The 10,389-nt window shown below is 38.1% G+C and overlaps 2 long non-coding RNA genes across 6 annotated transcripts; one reads left to right on the forward strand and one right to left on the reverse strand.

Annotated features, from left to right (window-relative positions):
* Positions 1 to 5,529: 5,529 nt before the first annotated feature.
* Positions 5,530 to 7,403, forward strand: LOC124314927. Of its 4 annotated transcripts, XR_006911357.1 has the most exons (7): positions 5,538 to 5,626; positions 5,690 to 5,823; positions 5,890 to 6,108; positions 6,201 to 6,241; positions 6,309 to 6,479; positions 6,551 to 6,701; positions 7,075 to 7,403. It is a non-coding gene; the product is annotated as an uncharacterized LOC124314927 (long non-coding RNA). The 4 variants fall into 4 exon arrangements; XR_006911356.1 differs by having other exon boundaries at positions 6,201 to 6,479; XR_006911358.1 differs by lacking the exon at positions 5,690 to 5,823 and having other exon boundaries at positions 5,530 to 5,626; positions 6,201 to 6,479.
* A 900-nt stretch (positions 7,404 to 8,303) lies between these two features.
* LOC124314963 lies at positions 8,304 to 9,982 on the reverse strand. 2 transcript variants are annotated; one of them, XR_006911434.1, is made up of 6 exons: positions 9,479 to 9,982; positions 9,323 to 9,368; positions 9,041 to 9,214; positions 8,859 to 8,937; positions 8,521 to 8,667; positions 8,304 to 8,446 (listed from the first exon to the last, which is right to left on the reverse strand). It is a non-coding gene; the product is annotated as an uncharacterized LOC124314963 (long non-coding RNA). The 2 variants fall into 2 exon arrangements; XR_006911435.1 differs by having other exon boundaries at positions 8,859 to 8,959.
* Positions 9,983 to 10,389: the final 407 nt, after the last annotated feature.

Here is a 10,389-nt window from a genome sequence, read left to right on the forward strand (position 1 = left end):
CAGTTGTCAATTGTATCGAATTGTATAGCAACGGGTTGCTTTGAAGTTCTAGTGCTAGTTACGCGCAGATGTTATCAGTAACCATCCCATGTTTGGCTACCGTATATCTTATCCGGTTGTCAATGCTAGTTAGAACTGGAATTGTATTGAAGTATACAAACATCTGCGGGGTTAATGACACAGTCTGCGCAACACTCCGGGTTGACACATTTTACAGGGCGTTATGGTCTTTCTTGGGCATTTCCAACACAGCCGAAAGCGATTGAATGTATAGTCCACAATCGTTTCAGAATAAAAAGCTATAATATTCGACTGATCGAGTATAATTAGTGTACAAATTGAATGATAAAAACATGAGAATCATAAGAATAACAATATCCACCACGAATTCGGTAATACAGAATGTACTTGAGAATCCAAGGGCAGTGTAAATGTATTTTTTGTTGTCTTTTTCATTTATATCCATCCTTTAGGAAATCTAAAAGTCACCTAAGCTAAAGGTAACCGTTCCCCTTAACTTTTATACCAATGCTCTGACGTGTTTGTAGGGTATGCCTATGCAGTATGCACTTTATACAGATCTGAATATGTAACTCAGTTATAGTATGCTGTTTACTCACTACACGATTGTATTCGCTGGCAAACAGTGGCCCAGACGTCCTTTAAGTGAAAACCAAAAAGGTAAGTTTTCACGAGAATCATCTCGCATGTCTACTTAAATCATCAATTTAACTTTTTGGGCATTTAATTAATCATTATTAATTTTTTAGGAATTCACGGCCATCCATGTCGCTTCGTTTTTGGATAATTTTGCTGGTGCTGGCTAATACCGGTTCATCATCCCTGCAGAATAATTTTTCATGCGACTTTGCAGAAAACGAATTTGGGCAATACTGCTTCAGCAAACCCCTATCGCCACTGATTTTGCTGAACTATTTAATTAATTGTTAAACGAAAAAATTTTTAAATTAGATAATATCAACACTTAATTATTTACAACAATGTTCATTCATATTTAAAAAGAATTTATCAATTTAAACTTAATTATTAAATACTTAAATACGATTCCAGTTCTAGCCGGTTCTAACTAGCAACTATAACCGGTTCTAACTAGTCGTTTATTCTTGTTTCCTCGAATTTCCCCGAACAATGAAAACTAATTTTAGATAAAAATTAAGCTTGAATAGATTAATTCTTTTAAATATGATTGAACATTGTTTCTAAAATAGTAATTGTTGATATTTTCTAATTTAAAACGATTTTCGTTAAACAATTGATTAAAAAATTTAGCAAAACCAGTGGCGACAGGGGTTCGCCGATGCCATTTTGGGATGGCTAGGTTATAAGTAGGGGCTCTCCACCTACCTCAATCATACGTTCTGTACTAACCTACGAATACGAACTCAAAAAACGGGAATGAATACTCAACCAATTCGAAAACTCCCTGGAGCTAAGAAAGAATTTCCTTTGGTCAAATCCACCATTGACAATAGGAGACCGGTCAAATTGGCTAAACCAACAGTCAATGCGACCAAACCAACGACTTTGAATCCGGATAAAATCAAAATAGTACCAGCTAATTCCACCATGGCTGATGGGGCCCCACAAATGCCCAAAGTTGGATTCCGTTTTCAAGGATTTGGCTCGACCTCAATCACGGCCGCCATTCCCAATTCCCAGACTATCCGTCCATTACCAACTCATTTGGACAAAAAGATCCATCCACGTGATTGGACTTTTTCCCCGAAACCTGAATTGACAATCGCTATTAAAGATAGAAAAGCAAGCTTATCAGCTCGCCGCGAAGGGATAATCGTAAGCCAGTTGAAAACTGTCTTAAATGAAAAATTCAGGGCCTATTGTTAACTCGGACTTATTCACAGTTCACACTTTTCTTCACAGACTTTTTGGTCTTAAAACGGTATTTTTCTGTCAAAGTTCAATATCCTTGCAAGTTATTAACGTTTAGTTTGCTTAACTCTTATTTTCCAATTTTTACACATAAAGTTCAATAATTGAATTTAAAAATAACCATCTTTTAGTCAAATAACTGCAAAACATAAATGCAAATCTGGTTGTTGCGTCATGGATGGGACATCAAAGATTGCGTCATCACGGCGATACTACGGACATCTGGTGGTGATTTGATTGGGCGGAATATATTCGTAAAATTATTTTACTCATGTTTAACCATCCATTACGAATATATTTCAATAAAAATTATCCGACGAGAAGGATGAATTTTAAACTTAACACGTTAAATAAATGACACTTACATATGTAGTGGAAAGTGAAATTTAAACCTAAGGTGAAAAAGTTGTAGTCGCCACCGCCAGATGTCTTTAGTCGTTAAGCAATTATTTTAACAGTTTTTCATTAATTACAGGAGAACTAATTAAGTAAATGAAATTATTTTTGTTCTGGTCGCACCGCATATTTTTTGTGTAATTTTTAAGACCAAAAAGTCTGAAATGTGTCGTAAAAAGCCCGAGCTATGGAGCGTTACATACATACATACATACATACATACATACAGACAAAGTGACATGGCTTTTTTTTTTCTGCGTATGCGATTATTAGCTTCGCCCTTCGGGCTCGCAAAAAGACTGACGGGACAGATTTGAAACCGAAACCATTCAAAGCCAACCCTGTTCCCAGCAGTCACTATAACCTGCCTTACCAGACTCCTAAGAAAAGCAAGACTGTAATGGCCAAGAAACCTGAACTGGCAGACGCTAAGAAGACGGGCGGGACAGATTTGAAGCCTTTCAAAGCCAACCCTGTTCTCTCGACTCCCAAGATAAGCAAGACTGAAGTTGCCAAGAAAGTCAACGCTCCCGGACTTGTAAACCGAATGTGGCACTCGATGATCGACCCGATTTTGCACCCGCACAATGAAGCATCCACTGAAACAGTTCCTTTACCCGACAAGAAGAAATCTTTGGACCACGTCATGAGCAAGCAATTCCGAGCCAAACCTGCTCCTCCCACCACTTACAAACAGTCGATCCCTGTAGCGGCCCAAAAACGCCTTCCTGTCAGAAATGAAAAAATCGTGAAACATTTGGATCCGGCTGAAAAGGCTGAGCTGCAGGAGTTTGAGTTGACTGAAAAGACAATTCTTCAACAAGTGGATGCCCAGAAAGATGAGATGACTCCGTCTCGTTCCCTGAAGAAAATTGGACCCGGAGAAGAAGATGTCCACAACGCTGACTTACCCGACCATCCCGGATTGGCAAACCGAATGTGGCATTCAATGGTTGATCCGATTTGGCATTCTAAGAAACCGGAACCGGATGAGAAATCGATTGCAGGAAACGACGATGAAGGAAAACCGGATGTGAAGAAGTCAGATGTCCAGGGCGAGGTCGAGGTTCATGAGGATCCCCATGAAGCATCGGAAGTAGATACCTCAGACAAATTAAGCCTGGATGCTTTAATGCAGTTAGTTCCGGAAGCCTTCCATGTCCAATCGGAAGCAAAGAAGATGGAGACTGTACCAGTACCGGATGAAAATGAGATAGCATCAAATCCAGACGTACTAAATCCAATACGAGAGGCTGATAAGATTTTTCCATTCACTCGAACAGTTGAATCTCGGTTGGAGACGGAAGCCGCTAGTACCCGAAAGATAAGGCGGCGACACGAAAAGAAACGGAAGAACAACAAAAACAAAACCAACAATGATGTCTTACCTGACCATCCCGGATTGGCAAGCCGAATGTGGCACTCGGTGATCGATCTAATTTCGCATCACAAACAGGAACCGGATGAGAAATCTATCGCAGGAAACGATTCTGAAGAAAAACCGGATGAAAAGAAGTTGGATGTCCAGGACGAGGTCTTAGTTGATGAGGATGTTGAATTGCCGTCCGTTCCGGAAGCACCCCATGTCCAAAAGATAACAAAGGAAATTGTGACTGTAGCAGCAGTACCGGATGAAAATGAAATTGCACCAAACCCAGAGGCCGATCTGGATCCAATACGAGAGGCTGTTGAGATTTTGCCTTCTACTCGGACAATTGAATCTCGGTTGGAAACGAAAGCCGCTGGTATCCCGAAGTTAAGGAGGCGACACGTCAAGAAACGGCGTCATTCTGACAGTCAATTGCCTAGACCGCAACACTATGAAGAGCATCTCGAAAAGCCCGAGGAACTCGTCCGCCCTGGACTACTAAGACGCGCTGTGGTGGGAATAGGTTCGACTGTGCTGTCCGCCGGTAGGTCGGTGTTGTCGGGTGTTGGATCGGTGGTCGGCTTCGGGAGAAACAGGACCCCAGTTAGCACTCCCGCAGAACCGGCTGCCAAACCCGACAAGAAGCATCGTCATCAAAAGAAAAAGTCTCATCAGAAACGTACAGGAAAGGATCTTTAAGTGACGGGGGTGACTGATGGAATCAGGAAGGACCGGAGTAGGATGACGCGCTACACTTGAGGAGATGTTTGGGAAATGTTTGGTTTATTTTTTGAGCTTGTCTATCTTAAAAAAAAAATTTCTGATCAGTTCAATACAATACTAATGAATCAAAATTCAACCTTTTATCTTGATTTATTTAGTAAGTCAGGTAAAAATAGTGATATAAAAACTTACAGTTAATTAGACTTTATCTTTTGTTGCCTTAAGAGAAATAGATTGTTTTTTTTTGTTTGCGTGATTATACCAAGATCCCGACAAGAGCTATGGCAATCTGTTTGCGTTGTGTTTCACGAAAAACGTTTTATGGTAACGCTAACTGCAATGCTAATTGGTTAACGTTGTTGAAGGAAGGCGCAACACTATTTGCATTGAACATTTAGATGGCGAAATCTGGCAGAATCAGATTTTTTTCTTCATGTTGCATATTTCTTCGTAATTTTTTTGTGTTTATGGAATAAAACGCCAACTTCTCTCCCAACTACTTTTAAGATATAAAAATCAAGTTCCAAGTAGTAAACTCGGTATGGCGACCGTAGAACTCCAAAGACAGAAGAACTCCACCGACAATAGAACCCTAATATTTTAAATAATTTTTAAACATTTCTTTGCTTGCGACAGTAGAACTCCAACGACAGTAGAACTTCTTTTTAGATATTATTAATACCCGACAATAGACCTCCAATACCCGACAATAGAACTCCAATAATTGTTTTAATTATTTTCATGTCCGACATTAGAACTCCAACGATTTTAATATGCAGATAACTGTTGCTCCTGCCTTGCAGCCACAGGCAGGAAAATTATTTTTTTTTTCAAAAAATTGTAAGTTTTATTTTTTGTCTTGACCCCCCCCCCCCAATACTTTCTGTTAATATTATAGATTTTATGTTGCAAAAGTGAAGGAAAGTCTGAAATAGTTAACTTAATAATTTGTTTGATGGTTCATAGGGGAAGCTGCGGGAATAATCTAGTCTTCATCTCCGCTTGATTCAGTTCGTGCCAGTTAGTGAAAGACGTGACGAATTCAAGTTGAGGTGTTGCGTGCTGTCTGCAAGCAAACAATCCAATTGCCTGTCGCTAGGTGGCTAAAATGATGTCCACCAGATAGCGCTATGTTGTTTCTAATTCTAACAGACGCAGCCGAAATGAGTGTTGAATGTTGAATGATTATCGTGACGTTTCCCATGCTGAAAAAGTGAAAATGAAAAGGTATATTTCTTTTTTTTATCATAGGGATATTTAATGTAAAATTTTGATGTGTAAAATTCACAGGTGATTTAGCATGTAAGCATTTAATGGGAAAATTTTCTCGTATCTTAAGTGCCTGTACATTTCTAAAAAATGTCGTGCCCTCGAGCGTCTTGCTGCCTGTAGATTTCCGTAATTCATACTTCATAGCAATTAATGTAAATTTAAAATTGTTGATTAATTTTCCTGCAATAATGCAATATATTTTATTGGTTTATGTTCAGGTGGGAGATCCATTTGCTTGTCTATCAAATAATTTGAGATCACAAAAAATTCTGAGCTTCATTGCTGTCATGCAGATGGTTTCGTTGCAGCCACCCTGTGAAAAGGGAGTTCAAGTTGAGCTGCAGCTGCTGCAAGCAGTGTAGCGGTGATGTCATCCTGAAGTGTTCTCAATGTGTCAGTCTAGGCTGAAGCTAATTAAAGTGTGCTTTTCAAGTCTTGTGAGTGTTAAAAGTGTTAATTTGCACTCAAGTTTAATATGTTAAATCACTATGTGGAGTGTATACTAATAACTGTTTAATTAATCTTTTAGATCATAGTCATCAAGCATATTGATAACAAATTATAAACAAAGTGAGATGTCAAGCACATTAACAACAAATTATAAACAAGATGACTTTCTTTTTTTATATATTTGCAGGGTTTAAATTACATGTTTCTAAATTTGGATACCAGACTTTATGAGAAGTCATGTCGTTTGAAGAAATAGGACGATGACTACACAGTCAACAAGGTCCCTTGTTTGAAAACCTGTTGGCTGCTACCTGTGAATCTCCCTTTTTACTTCCTTAAATAGGCCCTCTTAATTGAGGTATTGCTTTCTGGCGCTAAAATCTTATTGAAAATTATTGTTATCAAAATAAATGTTCATTCTGCTTACAGGGTATTTTCTTCGATACTGATCATCCACTGGACCCGACTTCATCCATTGGAATCAACACATGGATTTAATGCAGACAGCTGGTAAAGGATGTTCCTCTTGCTACCTGTACTGCTGTGTGTTTCGTCAAATGAAGAAACATGAACAACTGAAGTAATTATTTCAATCAACCTTCTAATTGTTTGGCTGATTCAAAAAGCTTGCTAACTGACAATCTAACATTGAGAATTTTCAATGTTTAGCTATACTTGTGTCATTTTTGTTATCGTCGCATGAGAATTCACTGCTTGATAGTAATTGATTTTTTTAAAAGCAGAATTGACATCCAGTTTAAGTTTTAGCTTCCTTTTCTTTTTTGTAGTTTAAATCACACATTTTGTTTTGGTTTGAACAATAGCTATCAGACATTGTTTTCAGAATATTTGGTTTAACTAAAACCACATAAAGTGTCATTAATTTGTCTTTTCAGACAGCATTTCCATTGATGCTGAAGAATGAAGATTAATTCATTTCATTATGGTTCCAGGTTTATCGTTTATGTTCGCGTAGTTGCTGTCCGATGTGGCACGTTGTTTCAGCCTATGCTGGTGAAAGATCTTCCTACATCAAGTTCTTGGCCGTTCCTTGGTGTCGTGTTACAGAAATTGCATCATTATTTTGTTGAATTGTCATCGTGACTATGCAGTTTACACTTTACCGTTAATAAGTTCAGAATGTCGATGTCAAATATGTCAACAAATAATAAACATGTTTCCGGGATTGGGAAAGGAAAGTGGAGGATGTTGGAGGGAGGATATTTCAAGTTTGGACAAAAATTCAGTTAATCTATAACCCTACAAATGTTGCCCTACCAATTAATCTCCAAACCCCACAAACATATACCTTCCAATGCTTAAAACCCCGAAAACATACACCTACTAACCCGTAAAATTAAACCCTTAACCCTAAAAACCAATATTAAACCTTAACCATGCAATATCTGTAATTAATAAAGATAAATATGTTATATAAACCAGTTTTTTATTTTATTTTTAAAATGTTCCAAAAAATTCAATTAACAGAGCGTTCGGTTCAAGAAGTTTTTCTTCTGTAGAGTTAAGCTGCGGCAATGAAACAAAAAGCGATGGTTTAGTTTTGCGGAAATCAGCGTCAGTAAAGTTACAAGTTTTTCAAACTCATCAACTTCTGTCGAATTTTGCATCTAGTCTACTGGTGGAAATAGCGATCCTATGTGTTTGGTAGTTATGAAGATGGTTGTTTAAAAAACAAACAATGGTGAGTTTTTTTTGGCTACTCAGAACACCCCATTGCTTGTTTTTTAAACAACCATTTTCTTAACTACCAAACACATGGAATCGCGATTTGCACTAAAGACTAGATGCAAAATTCTACGCGAGTTGTTGAATTAGAAAAATTTGTAACTTGACTGACGGAGATTTCCGCAAATAATAAACCATGGCTTTTTGTTTCATTGGGTAGTGGGTTGCTTTGTTTAACTCGCACATGCTGTTATAGGACATGTCTACGGCCCCCAGAGATAAGTATCTGGACCGAGAAGAAGAGAGAAGTACGAGGCAAGTTTTTCCGGGGAGATGTAGTTATACTAGGCTTCCGGATTAGACTCATGACCCTCCAAAAGTTTTCATCGGATCATGTGCCTTCCAAGTCCCCGTTCGACCAGAGCCCTCCCCTCCTCCTGGTTTCACAGCGGGTGAGTGACCACCGGCGGGTGTCGGTTAGTGGTTAGTTAGGGAAACGGGGCCACAGGAAAGAAGGGAGCCCAGATATGCACTTGTAATTTAATCAAACGATTAAATAATTTATCAGTCTTGGATTGCAGCATTCTCTCGTTGTTTCCACCAGTGAATGAAGCCCATGACAAGTAGCGAAGGATTACTCTGTAAGGAGAATGAACATTTATTTGGATGGCAATAATATTAAAACAAGATTGTAGCGACAGAATAAGCAATACCTCAAATAAGGATGGCCCGCTTAAGAAAGTAAAAAGGGAGATTCAAGAGTAGCAGCGAAAAACACAAGAGATTTTGTTGACTTTCTTGAAAGGACATGACTTCTCATAAAGTCTGTCATGCCAATTTAGAAACCTCCAATTTAAAACCTGTAAATTAAAAAAATAATAAGTCACCTTGTTTATAATTTGTGTCATCAATGTGCTTGACAACTATGATCTAAAAAATAATTAAAAACTTTTAAACATTAGATAGACGTAAGTGGAGATCATTACTTTAAATACATATAAGACTGCAACGGAAAAAGTTCAGTAACATGATCACTGATAAGTGAACTTACACATGAAACCTCCGATCAGTTATCCAATCTTATCTCGAGAAGATGAAATGAGAGATTGGTCTATGCGGGGGTTGGTGATCTAGCAATTCCAATACAAACAGCTGATAATTAAGATGAATCATAATAAAACATGAGAAGAATATGTTTCTGTAATCTGTAATAAAGCTAATGTAAGTTGTTACTTGTATAATTTCGATGGCAATCAGTTTGAACAAAATAGTTGACGGTTGGCTGCACGACTTTCACGTTTCCTCAGACCAACATGGTCTGCAACATGGTCTCCGCGAGACGTCTCACCCTGTCGGGTTATTACCTGCCACCCCTCTCCGGCTAAAAAAATCAATATAGCATATGACCTATAAAAGTTTGGAAAATAAAAAAATTACATTACATTAAATCTACGGAGTACGGACGACAAGTAACCTTTTCATAAAGGACTTAAGGATTAGTTCAAATTAAAATACCTAGCCCGAGTGTGCTTCAACAGCATCAGTGCATCACACTTGGTCCCTGAATTTCGAATTTAAAAAAAAGTCAATAGGCCTACTTACAATAACACTGCTCCACTGCTTAGCAACACGAATGAAGAGGACGTATTTTACCCGGGAAGTTTTCTTTACCTTGCGTGGTGTGAATGGTAAATTTTCTTTAATTGCGTGGTGCCGTGGTTGACCCTGGTCGTTGCCTGGGTTTTGTCAACGATTTTGTCAACGACTTTTCCTCTTCTCTTTCGCTGATCAACGATGGAGTAGAAATTGTGATTTGTTAGTTGACGTTGGTAGTCACACGATTTTTTTAGACGGTGGCATCAGGATTCAGGAGTGGCAGATGTAATTAGGATTAGTTCTATGCCTAGCTCGACACGAGCTGTTTTTTCTTCTAACACCTCGTTCACCGATTCGGCTGCTCGTTTACGATGGGATGAAGCTTTTTAGTATCCAGTCTTGCACCGATTTGGCATTCTCCCCTTTTTCTTCACTCGATGATGAAGAACATTTGGATGGGGAATGAATGTAAAATATATAGTGTTAATAATTATTTGCCAATGAACCAGGATTCGCGCCAATGTCGGTCGTAGACTTTTTTTTAGTTCCGATCACGATTTCCAAACAGTCGAAACAGAACACCCTGAAAGGAAAAGTAGATTAATTGTATTTTAATTTATTAATTTTTCTTCTTAGTATAATTAAATTTATGCCTTTTAGTGTTCTGAACTGAAAAGTGAAGAACTGCTGAATGGTAATAATGACAATTTTTGTGCCAATTCTCAGGATTAACTCTTCAGGCACTGTTTGTTGGCAAATAGATCAATGTGATAAACATGATGGAGAACTTATGGTTTATAGTCTTCCAATAAGTTGCATAAGCAGCTGGATAATTCCTGTGCCAATTCCTGTAGCTGAAAAAAAATCAATCATAAACTAGACGACTAGAGTAGACATGCTTAAAATTACTTTTAAACAGCTGTTGAACTAGGTATGAAACCATGAAACATGATAGGTACTTTTGGCAATTCTTTTTCTTGTGGTTG

This window comes from Daphnia pulicaria, chromosome 10, assembly GCF_021234035.1.
Source record: "Daphnia pulicaria isolate SC F1-1A chromosome 10, SC_F0-13Bv2, whole genome shotgun sequence".
Lineage (NCBI taxonomy): Eukaryota > Metazoa > Arthropoda > Branchiopoda > Diplostraca > Daphniidae > Daphnia > Daphnia pulicaria.